Here is a 12230-nt window from a genome sequence, read left to right as displayed (position 1 = left end):
CAACAACTGTGTCCATCGACAGGGTATGCATCTGTTGCTATGAATGCTTAACACTTAACGCAATTATCAAATTATGTCCAACAGTAAGTGTCACGGCTGGGAAATATACAAACCTGTATTGAATTAAGACGATGCTATTTTCTAAATGATGCAATCTTCGCTAACAGCGTGGATACCTAAGATTGTGTTCTTTTATATAAAATGCTAGAATCGTTTTAAAAAAAAATCCTTTAGTTTGGCATTGGATATTTCTAGTAGAAAGGTAAGGGAAGCAACTATTGCCTTTTGTAAAACTGAGCAAACTTGGCAAGGGAGAATTTACAACCGCTTCAAAAACATAGAAATAAAAATTAATAAAGAGATAAACAGGACGAATTCAGTATTCGTGTCAGCAGATGATGATGACAAAGGCGTTATTTCTAGATGTTTAAAATAAAAACAAGAAATATATAAAATGTGTATAATCATGTAAAATAAATGCAAACTATTTTAGAATTCATGACAGTTCATTGTTTCAAACAACTTAGATAATGCCGTTCACTAATGCAAGCAACATCAAGTCATTGAAAATAAAACACATTCTTATTACACAATGTGATTGTTTAAATATTAATGCCGCCGACCGGATCATATTCTTGCATAATAATCTAAAATCAGATCTTTTTTTCAACATAAAACAATAAATAAGCAGTTAATACTATAAACGTGATAAAATCATCAGGTCGTTTTTGCGATGGTTTTATCATTTCCAAAATGGGGTAGGATTGCTTGCAATTTATATTTTAATAGCATGATTTTTATGCAGGAAATCGCAATAATTAATCTCGCATTATTGTCCACTGTTCAGTAATCGCCATTATTAATGCAGGCAAAAATTCGGAATGAATAGTACTTTCTTGATTCAGTTAGAATAAGAAAAACTTTACAAATATTCGAAACTTGAATAAACAGTACAATCTAGTCACATACTCTTGTGGATACATAAATCGTGGACCTCCGGAAATCGTTAATATTTCGCATGTGTGTTATTGTTGTGACGTCATCATTGGCATGTTTTTATTGCTTTAGGATATCCCTACAACGTCATCATACAAATTGAATTTCGTCGTTTCAAGCAAGGTAAGACTTATTACTTATTTATATAATTAGCAAAATGGCTGATTCACTTATTCACTTATTCCCTAATTTAACCAATTTCCATCGACCTCGATACCTTTATTCAAAAGCTCTATTCCAAAATCCTAGTGTCGTCTGGTTACTCTACTTCTAATGAATAACGTCACGTGACAAAAAAGGAGATTTTCTCTCAGCCAAAAATATCAATGGAACGTTATCAGTGTCATAATCTTTTATGTTTTCAATGTATTTTAGCGATAAATGATGAATTTCTGTTAATCAAATCAACTTCAAAGGAGTTATTTAGCACAGTTCTTGTTATTTAAGTTCAACATACGTTGATTCCTGGATAGTATCAAGGACTTGAATAAAAAAAAAAAAAATAAATAAAACAAAATTTATTTTGTATTTATTTGTTTTGTTAAACGTTTCGTGTATCACAACATTATAAGTGTTATTCATTGATATTTACAGGTCCAACTTAAAAGGCAGAAATATAAGTCATATTCACCAACAAAACTGACAAATGCTTATCTGGATGTAAATGACAACAAGCTAAGTGTTGCCAAGGCTGCAAGGAAGTATTGTCTTCCTGCACAGACATTGGAATACCGTGTATTGGGCCACATCTCCATAGACAACGTAAAGTCTGGACCACCACCAGTATTTGATTGTGGACAGGAGGCAAGATTGGTTCAGCACATAAAAGAAATGGGTGCAGTATGCTATGCATACACCAGAGCGGAAGTAGTGGATCTTGGAACTGAGTAACTATGCTGTTCACTTGGACATGAAGACAAAAGATGACAAGCAGCTTTAATTGAAATGGTTTTACAGCTTCATGGGTAGATGGCCTGAACTAAAGGTATGGAGACCAAAAACCATCTAAGAACTAAGAGCGAAGGCAACTTCAAGAACATCCATTTACAGTGACTTTGATGAACTTGATCGTATAATTGAAAAGTAAGACTGAAAGACAAGCCACAGAGCATCTATAATGTTGATGAGAAGGGTTTACAACTATACTTCAAACCACCAAATGGTGTGGCCTCTGCCGAGTATGTACCCTCTACCTTATCATCAGAAAAAGTCAAACAACAACTGTTATGGGATGTAGTAATTCTTTATGACATCACATTCCGTCATACATTATTTTTGCTGGTAAACGTATGAGACAGGAGTTGTTAAAAGATGCACAAGGTGCTGATGTGTCTGTTAGTGAAACTGGATGGTCCAGTTCAGAGATTTTTCAGTCATACCTTGAAAATCATTTCATCAAATATGTAACTGGTATGCAAGACAAACACATTATTTTTCTGTATGATCATGATGATGGTCACATGACTCTATGGAACGCCAAAACTGTCTTGTTATGCCCATTTACCTTTATATGGTGTGCACTTGTCATTATATGATGTGGAAACACCTTTAGATGATGTGCAAATATCTTTATATGATGTGCAGCTATCTTTATATGATGTGCAAATATCATTATATGAGGTGCAAACATCATTATATGATGTGCAAATATCATTATATGATGTGCAAACATCATTTTATGATGTGCAATAAAATTGAGAAAGCAAATGTTGAATGTGTCAAAGCGACAACAACCCGACCACAGAGAAGAGAATAGCCGAAGGCGACCAATGGGTCTTCAATGTAGCGAGAATTCCCACACCTGTAGGTGTCCTTCAGCTGGCCCCTAAAAAATATGTATACTAGTACAGTGATAAACATACTTATATGATGTGCATATATACTTAAATGATGTACACATATACTTATATGATGTGCAAACATTCTTATATGATGTGCACACATTCTTATATGATATCCAAATATCCTTATGATGTGCAAATGTACTTATATGATGTGCTAAGATCCTTATATGATGTGCAAATGTACTTATATGATGTGCAAATATCCTTATAAGATGTGCATTTTCCATTATATTATGTGCAAACATTTTTATATGATGTGGTTGTGTCATTATATTATGTGCTTGCAATCTTATATCATGTGGTTCGGTTAACTTCATTATATGATGTCGAAACGTCATTATATGATGTGCATTCATCGTCGTTATGGTCAGTGAACATGATTACGATTAGAATGATTACTGTCTATGCCATAACTGATTCCGATCTGATTCTGCGGAGTTACTATAATGCCGGCTTAAATCTGTAGCTATCGCAAGCAAAAGTGCATTTTACAGATAAAGTGAGACAGTGCTAGTCTACATGAGTCTAGTGCAATTTAAAAAAAGATTAACGTTTCAAACTTTTTGGGGCCCTTATTTATAGCTTGCTGTTCGGTTTGAGCAAAGTCTCCGTGTGGAAGGCCGTACTTTGACCTATAAATCTTTACTTTTTACACATTGTGAGTTGGATGTAGAATTGTCCCATTGGCACTCATACAACATCTACTTATTTCTATTCATTGCAAAAGACAACAATGAACTCAACATCAGTTTTAAAAATATTTCATAACGATAGCTACAAAATTATCTACTCTTGCATAATTATACCGGTATGGATGATTGGTTGATTAATTTGTTGATTGAATGTTTTTTAACGCCACTTTCAACACTATCATGCTATTTCGTGGCGGTGAGTTATAATGGTGGAGGAAGACGAAGTCCATGGAGAGAACCATCGACTTTCGGTAGAAAAACTAATAATTCTATTCAATGAAGATTGGAGTCGAGCTTACCTGCCACGTGCGGGATTCGAACTCACAACCTAAGTGTTGAAAGGCTAGAAAAACAGTAGCCTTTTCAATGAGACAACTCTCCACAAGAGACCAAATGACACAGAAATAAACAACTATAGGTCACCGTACGGCCTTCAACAATGAGCAAAGCCCATACTGCATAGTCAGCTATAAAAGGCCCCGAAATGACAAATGTAATACAATTCAAACGAGAAAACTTACGGCCTAATTTATGTACAAATATGAACGAAAAACAAATATGTTACACATCAACAAACGATAACCACTGAATTACAGGCTCCTGACAAGGGTCAGGCACATACATACAGAATGTGGCGGGGTTAAACATGTAAGCGGGATCCCAACCCTCCCCTAACCTGGGACAGTGGCGTAACAATACAACATAAGAACGAACTATACAAATCAGTTGAAAAAGGCTTAACTCATCAGATGGATATAAATAAAAATACATGTAACAAAAACACAGAGTGGACGTGGCCGGGTACTTGTATATTCCAACAACAAAAAGACACTAAGTACTGATCTGAGAGTACTCGCAGTTACTGACAGCTAGTTCAAAGCCACTAACAACTAATAAAAAAAAATCATGCATCTAAGACTAAATATGCACGTTATGGTCTACAATATTACTAGCTTCAGATGAAAAATACTCTGCTTGAAGAAACTGTTTAAAATAAGGATTTAGGTTTTAACAGTTGGGGCGAGCGGAGCGATGCGTAAAAATTTATGTCTTTCGAGTCAAAACTATTATTTTTTACTGCAGGGGGAGTGTACGATGTGGGTCGAACCCTGAACACTTAGGGAAAGTATGGACACACCATTCAAGCTTGATACAGGTCTGAATTTTGATATCATTAAATATCTGACACATCATAGGTTTGTGACACATAATGAATGTGGTCTAAGATTTTTAAAAGTTGAAATTGGACATTTACCTATTATATTGTCCAATATAAAAAATATAAATATGTTGTTAGATTCAGCATATAAAAAATCCCTAATAATTGCTTGTTTTGGTCCCGTGTTGGATCCTAATTCCTAAACAGTTATTGTCTGGCAACAAAGTATTTACCGACGACGAACACATCGCCATATATATATACATTATACGGCGGCAAATCTATAACTATAAATAATTGAACACCACCTATCTGTTGAAAATAAATAAATTAGAAGTTAAAGGCTACTTTAATTTCGTCCTATCTCCTCTTTATGGGGGTTGTAAATGACAGGTCCATTATATTAGTCATTATCCTATCAGTGTCCGATTTTTTGTCAATGTTTGTGTCTATCTTGAGAAAAGAGAGAGATATATATATATATAGAGAGAATATTGCACAGCTTAAATGATCAGCAAGACAAAATTTACAAAAAATGAACATACTGGATTTATGTTTTAACTTCTTATAGAAAAAACGCGAAGGCTAGGTATAAAGATATTGTCAAATATAAGCATACCCTTTTAAAAATGAGCATATATTGAGCATGGCATAAAAGAAATTGTTTTTTTTTAATTTAATAACTTTAACCGTATGTTCATTATTGTAGATCCCGTATGTTCATTATTGTAGACCCATCGATTAAAACAAAACTTTGCAATTCATAATTTAACAATTTTCCAACAAAATCTGGTGTAATTTTTTTCATCTTTAATCGAGGTACCAACATGTCAAGGTTTTTCTCTTTTTAAATCATTTTCCAAACGATAGCAACATATATGAGCCGGGTTTATATTAATTCCGCAGAAGCAGACCGGAATCAGTTATGACGTAGACAGTAATCATTCTAATCGTAATCATGTTCATTAAGGAATGACTGTAATATTTTTTCTGTCTATGAAGAATTAACATAAAAAATGTGGTGCACACTGAATAACGCGCGTAGCGGGTTATTTTACAGTGTGCACCACATTTTTTTATGTTATTTCGAATAGACAGAAAAAATATTACAGTCATTTCTTATAATTTTGTTGTAGATATATTTCCGAGCGAGTACTCGAGTATCGCTCGATAAAACCAACGAGTACTCGATTAGTAATTGTTCACCGAGTTGACATCCCTAATAATAACCCTTTAACTTTAAGTTATATTTTATAGGTAGATGTAACTGAAAAGCAGAATGGTAAAGGTGGAAGCCATCTCATTGAAGATTTTGTTGACTTGATTGAGCGAACATAAAATCTGTGTCAAAGTTGATGAAATGTATGTTCTTTTTTAGTAAGCTACAATCGTGGCCTCATTACTATCAAACGCGACTAATAACCATTAATAAATGTGTTATATTAAAATTTTGTCTTTGCAAAAAATACACATTCCCGCAACAAAAGTGCTAGCTTCTGTATCAGACATTGATTCAAATTTTATTCATGATTTAGATAATAACATGCCATCTGTAGCTAGTTTACAGCAAACTAAGGAAGTCAAGAAACCTATTAATTTTGATTTCAGCACTTCTGATTTAAGTTCTGAACAGAGACAGAAAATGCAGACATTTCTTGCTTCCTATAGAGATATTTTTGCTACTAATTTATCTGAATTAGGTTTTACTAATAGGTACAAGCACAGAATTGAAACTTTTAGGGATTCCAGACCAGTCAAAATGGGATTCTATAACCAGTCTCCTCATATGCATAAAGAAACAGAAAAGCATTTGGTAGAAATGAAGAAAAACAACATCATTAAAGAATCAACTAGTGAGTATCATTCACCTGTTATATTAGTGAAAAAGAAAACTGCACCGGGTCAGCCTCAGCAGTACAGATTTTGTGTGGACTTTAGAAAATTGAACCTTCAAACAAAAAATTCGTCCTTTCCAATTCCCCGTCTAGAAAACGTATTTGACACGATTGGTGAAGTGCAGCCTCAAATTCTGAGTTGTCTCGACCTTCACAGTGGTTTTTGGCAAGTCGAGATGGATGAGGAAACCAGACATAAATCAGCTTTTATAACTCGCAATGGTGTCTATGAATTTCGCAGAATGCCTTTTGGTCTTAAAAATGCTCCTATTAGTTTTCAACAGCTCATGTCTAATGTTTTACGTGGTCTTAATTGGCAATTTGTTTTAGTTTATGTGGATGATATTTTGGTATTTAGTAGGAGTTTTGAAGAGCATCTTTCGCATCTAGAACAAGTTTTCACTCGTCTTCGTGATGCAAATCTCACATTTAAACCAAGCAAATGTGTGTTTGCAGCAAAAGAGGTGTAATACTTAGGGCACATCATTTCAAAAGAAGGCATTAAGGTGGATCCTGAAAAGACAAAAGCTATTAGTACTTTTCCTGTCCCTACAAGACAAAAACAGGTTCGTTCATTTTTGGGAATGTGCAATTATTATCGACGCTTTGTTGATTCATATTCGAAAATTGCCACTCCTTTAAATGGGTTGTTACAGAAGGAAAGAGAACGAAGTTTTAAATGGAATAGGGAATGTCAGGTAGCTTTTGACAATTTAAAACAGGCTTTACTAACACCTCCTGTCCTGGCTTACCCTGACATGAATAAACCCTTTATGCTGACTTGTGATGCTTCAAATTCAGCTATTGGTTTTGTTCTAGGTCAATTAGATAGTCAGAGAAAAGAACGTGTCATTGCTTTTGGTGGTAAAAGTTTATCCAAAACTGAACAGGTTTGGAATACAACTGAAAAAGAGTGTTAGGCAGTAGTTCAAGGTGTAAAAACATTTAACACTTATCTTGCTACTGGCAAATTCACTATATATACTGATCACAAAGCTTTGACATATCTCATGAATCAGAAGGCAAATACAGGAAAACTTACAAGATGGGCTATGGACTTACAGCATTACAACTTTGAGATTAAGTATAGAAAGGGTTGTAACAATCATGTAGCTGATGCTCTCAGTAGACGCTCATATCCTGAACAGCCTAACGATGAAAATGAAGTCGCAGCTGTAAAGGTATCTGAAGTGAATACTAGAACAGAAGCTAGTGGCAATGATAAGACTTATGAGAGTATCCAAGTGGAATTCTTCTATGATGATTACACTATGGTTGCTCCATTAGATCCAGTTATTGCCAGACCAGAATTGTCAAACCTTCCTGCTATTGCAAAATTGCAACAAAATTGTCATGATTTTGGAAATATGTACAAATTTCTTACTCAGGGTATTCTTCCTGCAGACAATGATCAGAGTTCAAAAGTTCAAAAATCTGCTCAAGATTACTCCATCTGTAATAATGTTCTGTATAAGTGGTTTCAGAAGAGAGTCAGAGTTGATAATGGTGAAAAGTGGATTAAACAATTATGTCTCCCTCAAGCTCTAAGAGAGGATGCTCTTTTAAGTTACCATGACAGTTTTGTAGGTGGTGCACATCTTGGGATTGAACGTGTTTATCATGCTTTGAGTCTTAAGTACTTTTGGCCTAAAATGCACCAAAGTATTGAAAACTACATTCGATCATGCGATCGCTGTCAGAGAATTAAAAGAGATACAAAGGGTAAGAAACCACCTCTTAATCCTCTGCCAGTTGACACAACTTTTGAAAGATGGCATATGGATTTTTTGAAACTCAGTAAAACTAATGAAGGTTATTCTTATGTGTTACTTTTGGTAGATTCTTTTTCAAAATGGAGTGAGGCCTTTCCTATGAAAACTCAAGAAGCTTCTGAGGTTGCAAAGGTTTTATTTCGTGAGATTATTAGTCGTTACGGTGCAATGAAGTGTCTAGTTACAGATCTTGGTCGAAATTTTGTATCGAATTTGGTCAATGCTTTGTGTGAAATGTTGAATATTACAAGGCATCATACAAGTTCATACCACCCTCAAACAAATGGATTAGTGGAAAGGACCAATAGCACACTGATACAGGCAGTCAGAGCTTATAGTGATAAGGACCAGAACAATTGGCCAAATAAACTCCCTGGTATTTTAATGGCTTTTAGAAATTCTCCGTCAACTCAATCAACAGAGTATTCTCCCTTCTCAATGGTGTTCGGCAAGGAGATGAACTTACCTTTTGACGCATCTGTTTTGCCAAAAGACAATCTGTCAAAAGATGCAAAACACCATTTAGAAGAAATAATTTCAAACCTCAAAATTACCCAAGATTTGGCTGCTGAAAATATTAAGCTTAAACAAGCAAAAATGAAAGAACGATACGACAAAAATACCAAAATTCCAGAATTAAGGCTTAGAGATAAAGTTTTACTTAAAGAACATGTAGTCCCTGTCGGTCGTTCACCAAAATTAGTTGATAAATTTAATGGTCCTTATTACATAACTGACTGTGGGCCGAATTTCACATATAAATTAAGACGCTGCAGTGACCAGAAGGAACATAAATCTATGGTCAATGCGAGCAATCTTAGGCAATATGTGGATCCCACTGATTTCCGTGATCCGCCACAAGCTCCAGAACGTCCAGTTCCAGATAATCCACCCGATGCGCAAAATAACCAATCTGCAGATAATGATCAAGATGATCAAATTGCAGACGATGAGAGTACAGATTCAGATACTAACAGTGAGAATGGAGATGAACCAAACAATGTTATTGATGATACGTTTCATGAAGTTGAGAAACTACTAAATAACAGGAAAACAAGAGGAATACAATATTTTCTTGTGAAATGGAAAGATGGTTCCAAACCGACATGGGAACCAAAACAGAATATAGGAGAGGGCTTGATACAAGAATATTTTACAAGGAAAACTAGGAGAGGAAGGAGGAGAAAACAGAAAAAATATTTTACGAGGCCATAGGTGAAAACAAATAACTGTACAAATTTCACTGGAATAACACATATAAAGCTTTAATGGCGAATAACTCACTTACATTCTAATAATCTGGATTGAACTCCAGTTTCGAATCTGCGCAGTGGACCATTCTTTATTTATTTGACCCTTTGATTAACATTTTTTCTAATTTCAGAAATTTGATAGGCAAATTATGATGTGAAGTCAAACCTAACAGAATGCATCAGTGTTTTGTTGTCAGTAGTGCTAGAGTACGGCCGTGCTCATTCGACTAATCATCACTTTTTTTATTTTAGCAACTGAGTGTCCTGAGAAACTAGAATCCATTCCAATGTTATAGTTATGTATGATGAAGTTAAGTGTTCAGTGAAATGTTACCGAGAGCCAAAGTGGAGGAGTTTAGAGCGTATTAATGTTTAGTTTATACCTTTTTGTAGGATTTAGAACACAAATATATTAAACATATTTTTAGATTACATTATACCATAGAGATTGCAGATCATGAGATTGCAGATCATGCGCTTGCAAGAAGTGAGCATGCAATGAATCGTTCATTTTCATGTTTTATATTTGACTTTTATATTGTTTTATTGTCTTTTAATATGAAAATTTATTGGTACTTTGACTTTTCTGTTGCACTAGCACCTGGTTTACTTGATTTTTCATTATTGGAAAACTGCATCAGTACTATTTTTTAAAACACACATAATCAGTGTGAAGTGTTAATATCCCTCCTCATAATGCAAAATGACAATATTAATTAAATGCATATTTGCAAACATGCAATACCTCAGTGCCTCCCCATTACAAATGTATAAACATACACCCTTTGAAGTTTTGGAAGTGTCTTATTGAAAATCTGCAATTATGACCATACAAATATGTATTTCTAATTTTTAACTTGAGTATTTTATGGGCATTAGATCACAAAACTACATTCACATGAGTGTGATATATAAACATTGACTCTATATGAAAATTTACATTATGTTTATCATACTTACTTTCATTCTTTATACATGTACATATATATATATATAATTATTATTCTTATTTTATCAGTTTAGATGATGTTTCAAATTCAAGCTTTGGGACAAAGCTTAGTGAGGTTGAGGAAGAGTTGTTATAGTAAAATTGTGAATTGCCAAAGACAAAATTTTAATATAACAGACCAAACTAAAGTGAAAATTATCCAATTTTTACAATTTGAGTTAAAGTATTTTGAAGTTTAAATTTTTATTTTATTTCTAAAATTTCTCCTTACATAAGTTACATTATTTTTGGAATGTTAATTTTTGATAAAGAAGAATGACATACAACTTTAATATTTATATTACGTAATTAAGATGGATAACAAAGAGACATGTAAGCGTTAAATTATTGACTTTGGATTATGTACCTTACATGTAAATTAAGGCTGTTGTTAAAACAACCTTTTCCTATTACTCATGTGTGAAATTGTTTGTAACACCTGTCACCCATGACTTGATTATTGACCAACCAGTGAAAATAGGTTGTGGTCAAGGGAGCTTTACAAGGTAATTTTTGATTGGTGAAAACAGGAGAAAGTTAAGAAATCAGTGATCATGTGACCACGCCCGCATGGAAACAATTTATGTTTTCAACGGTCACTTTGATTACTGATTTCAAGAAATAAACATCTATATTTACTAGAACTTTCTCTTGTTTTACACCAGGCGCTAAAAGTCATCAGACACAGCACGAAAAGTCAGTACAACAAATGTTTACTTATCATTATCAAAATCCCTGGAGCCACTAGAGGGACTGCCACTGCATCTGATTTTCGCTGGTTTCTTGTCGGATAAGTGTTCCTTAGTGTTTAGTTTTCTGTGTTATGTTTTGCTGACCGTCATTTCTTTCTTTTTCTTATGACTAGGGTATTTTGTTCTTCTTTGACTGAATATTGTATTTTCCCTTTGAAATATATGAAAGGTTCATTTCATTCATTTCCTACCAGACATGAAGGCAAACAACTATAAGTCATTAAACGGCCTCCAACATGGTTATAATGCATATTGCATATAAAAGGACCTCGATGATAAGGTATTATGAGATAATCAGCGGCCTGATTTAATAAACAAAAATCAGTTATGACAGACAGCAACAAACGATTGCAGTCTGCTTATTTGAGTATCCACATGGTTTAACATGTTAGTGAACGTCAAGTCTTTTACATGATAGGGACAGTGGAGTAACAGCACAGGACAGGAACCAACTGTCAGTCGGGTTTGGTCTTAAATTCATCAGGTTTTCATACATTCCTGGCTTTGATTTCTTTTGAGAGAAAAAAACCCAAAGACACAAAGTGACAATCACTGATTACTTGTATTTACTTAAGACTAGTACAAACGCTTATTCAAGCTTATAATGAAGCCACAAACTTATATATCAATCAGTACATCTCCAACTGATTTAATATAAATCTTCCTTAGCAGAATGAGAAATGCATCAGTTAATAACAATTTATCTTTGTTTAAACATGGTAAAACCTTTTCCCATTTAAATCTCTGAGTATCTATAAAATGTCATTTACGCATAGCTTATTTGTGCAGTGTTACCTTGATTAAACATACCTTGAAACTCGAGACTTTAAGCTGCAATTGGTCAGAGTTAGGTAAAATCTAACTAAGAATAACAAGAAA

Source organism: Mytilus edulis, chromosome 4, assembly GCF_963676685.1.
Source record: "Mytilus edulis chromosome 4, xbMytEdul2.2, whole genome shotgun sequence".
In the NCBI taxonomy this organism is placed as follows: domain Eukaryota; kingdom Metazoa; phylum Mollusca; class Bivalvia; order Mytilida; family Mytilidae; genus Mytilus; species Mytilus edulis.
The sequence above is the reverse complement of the archived record's forward strand: the minus strand, read 5'-3'. Positions refer to the sequence as shown.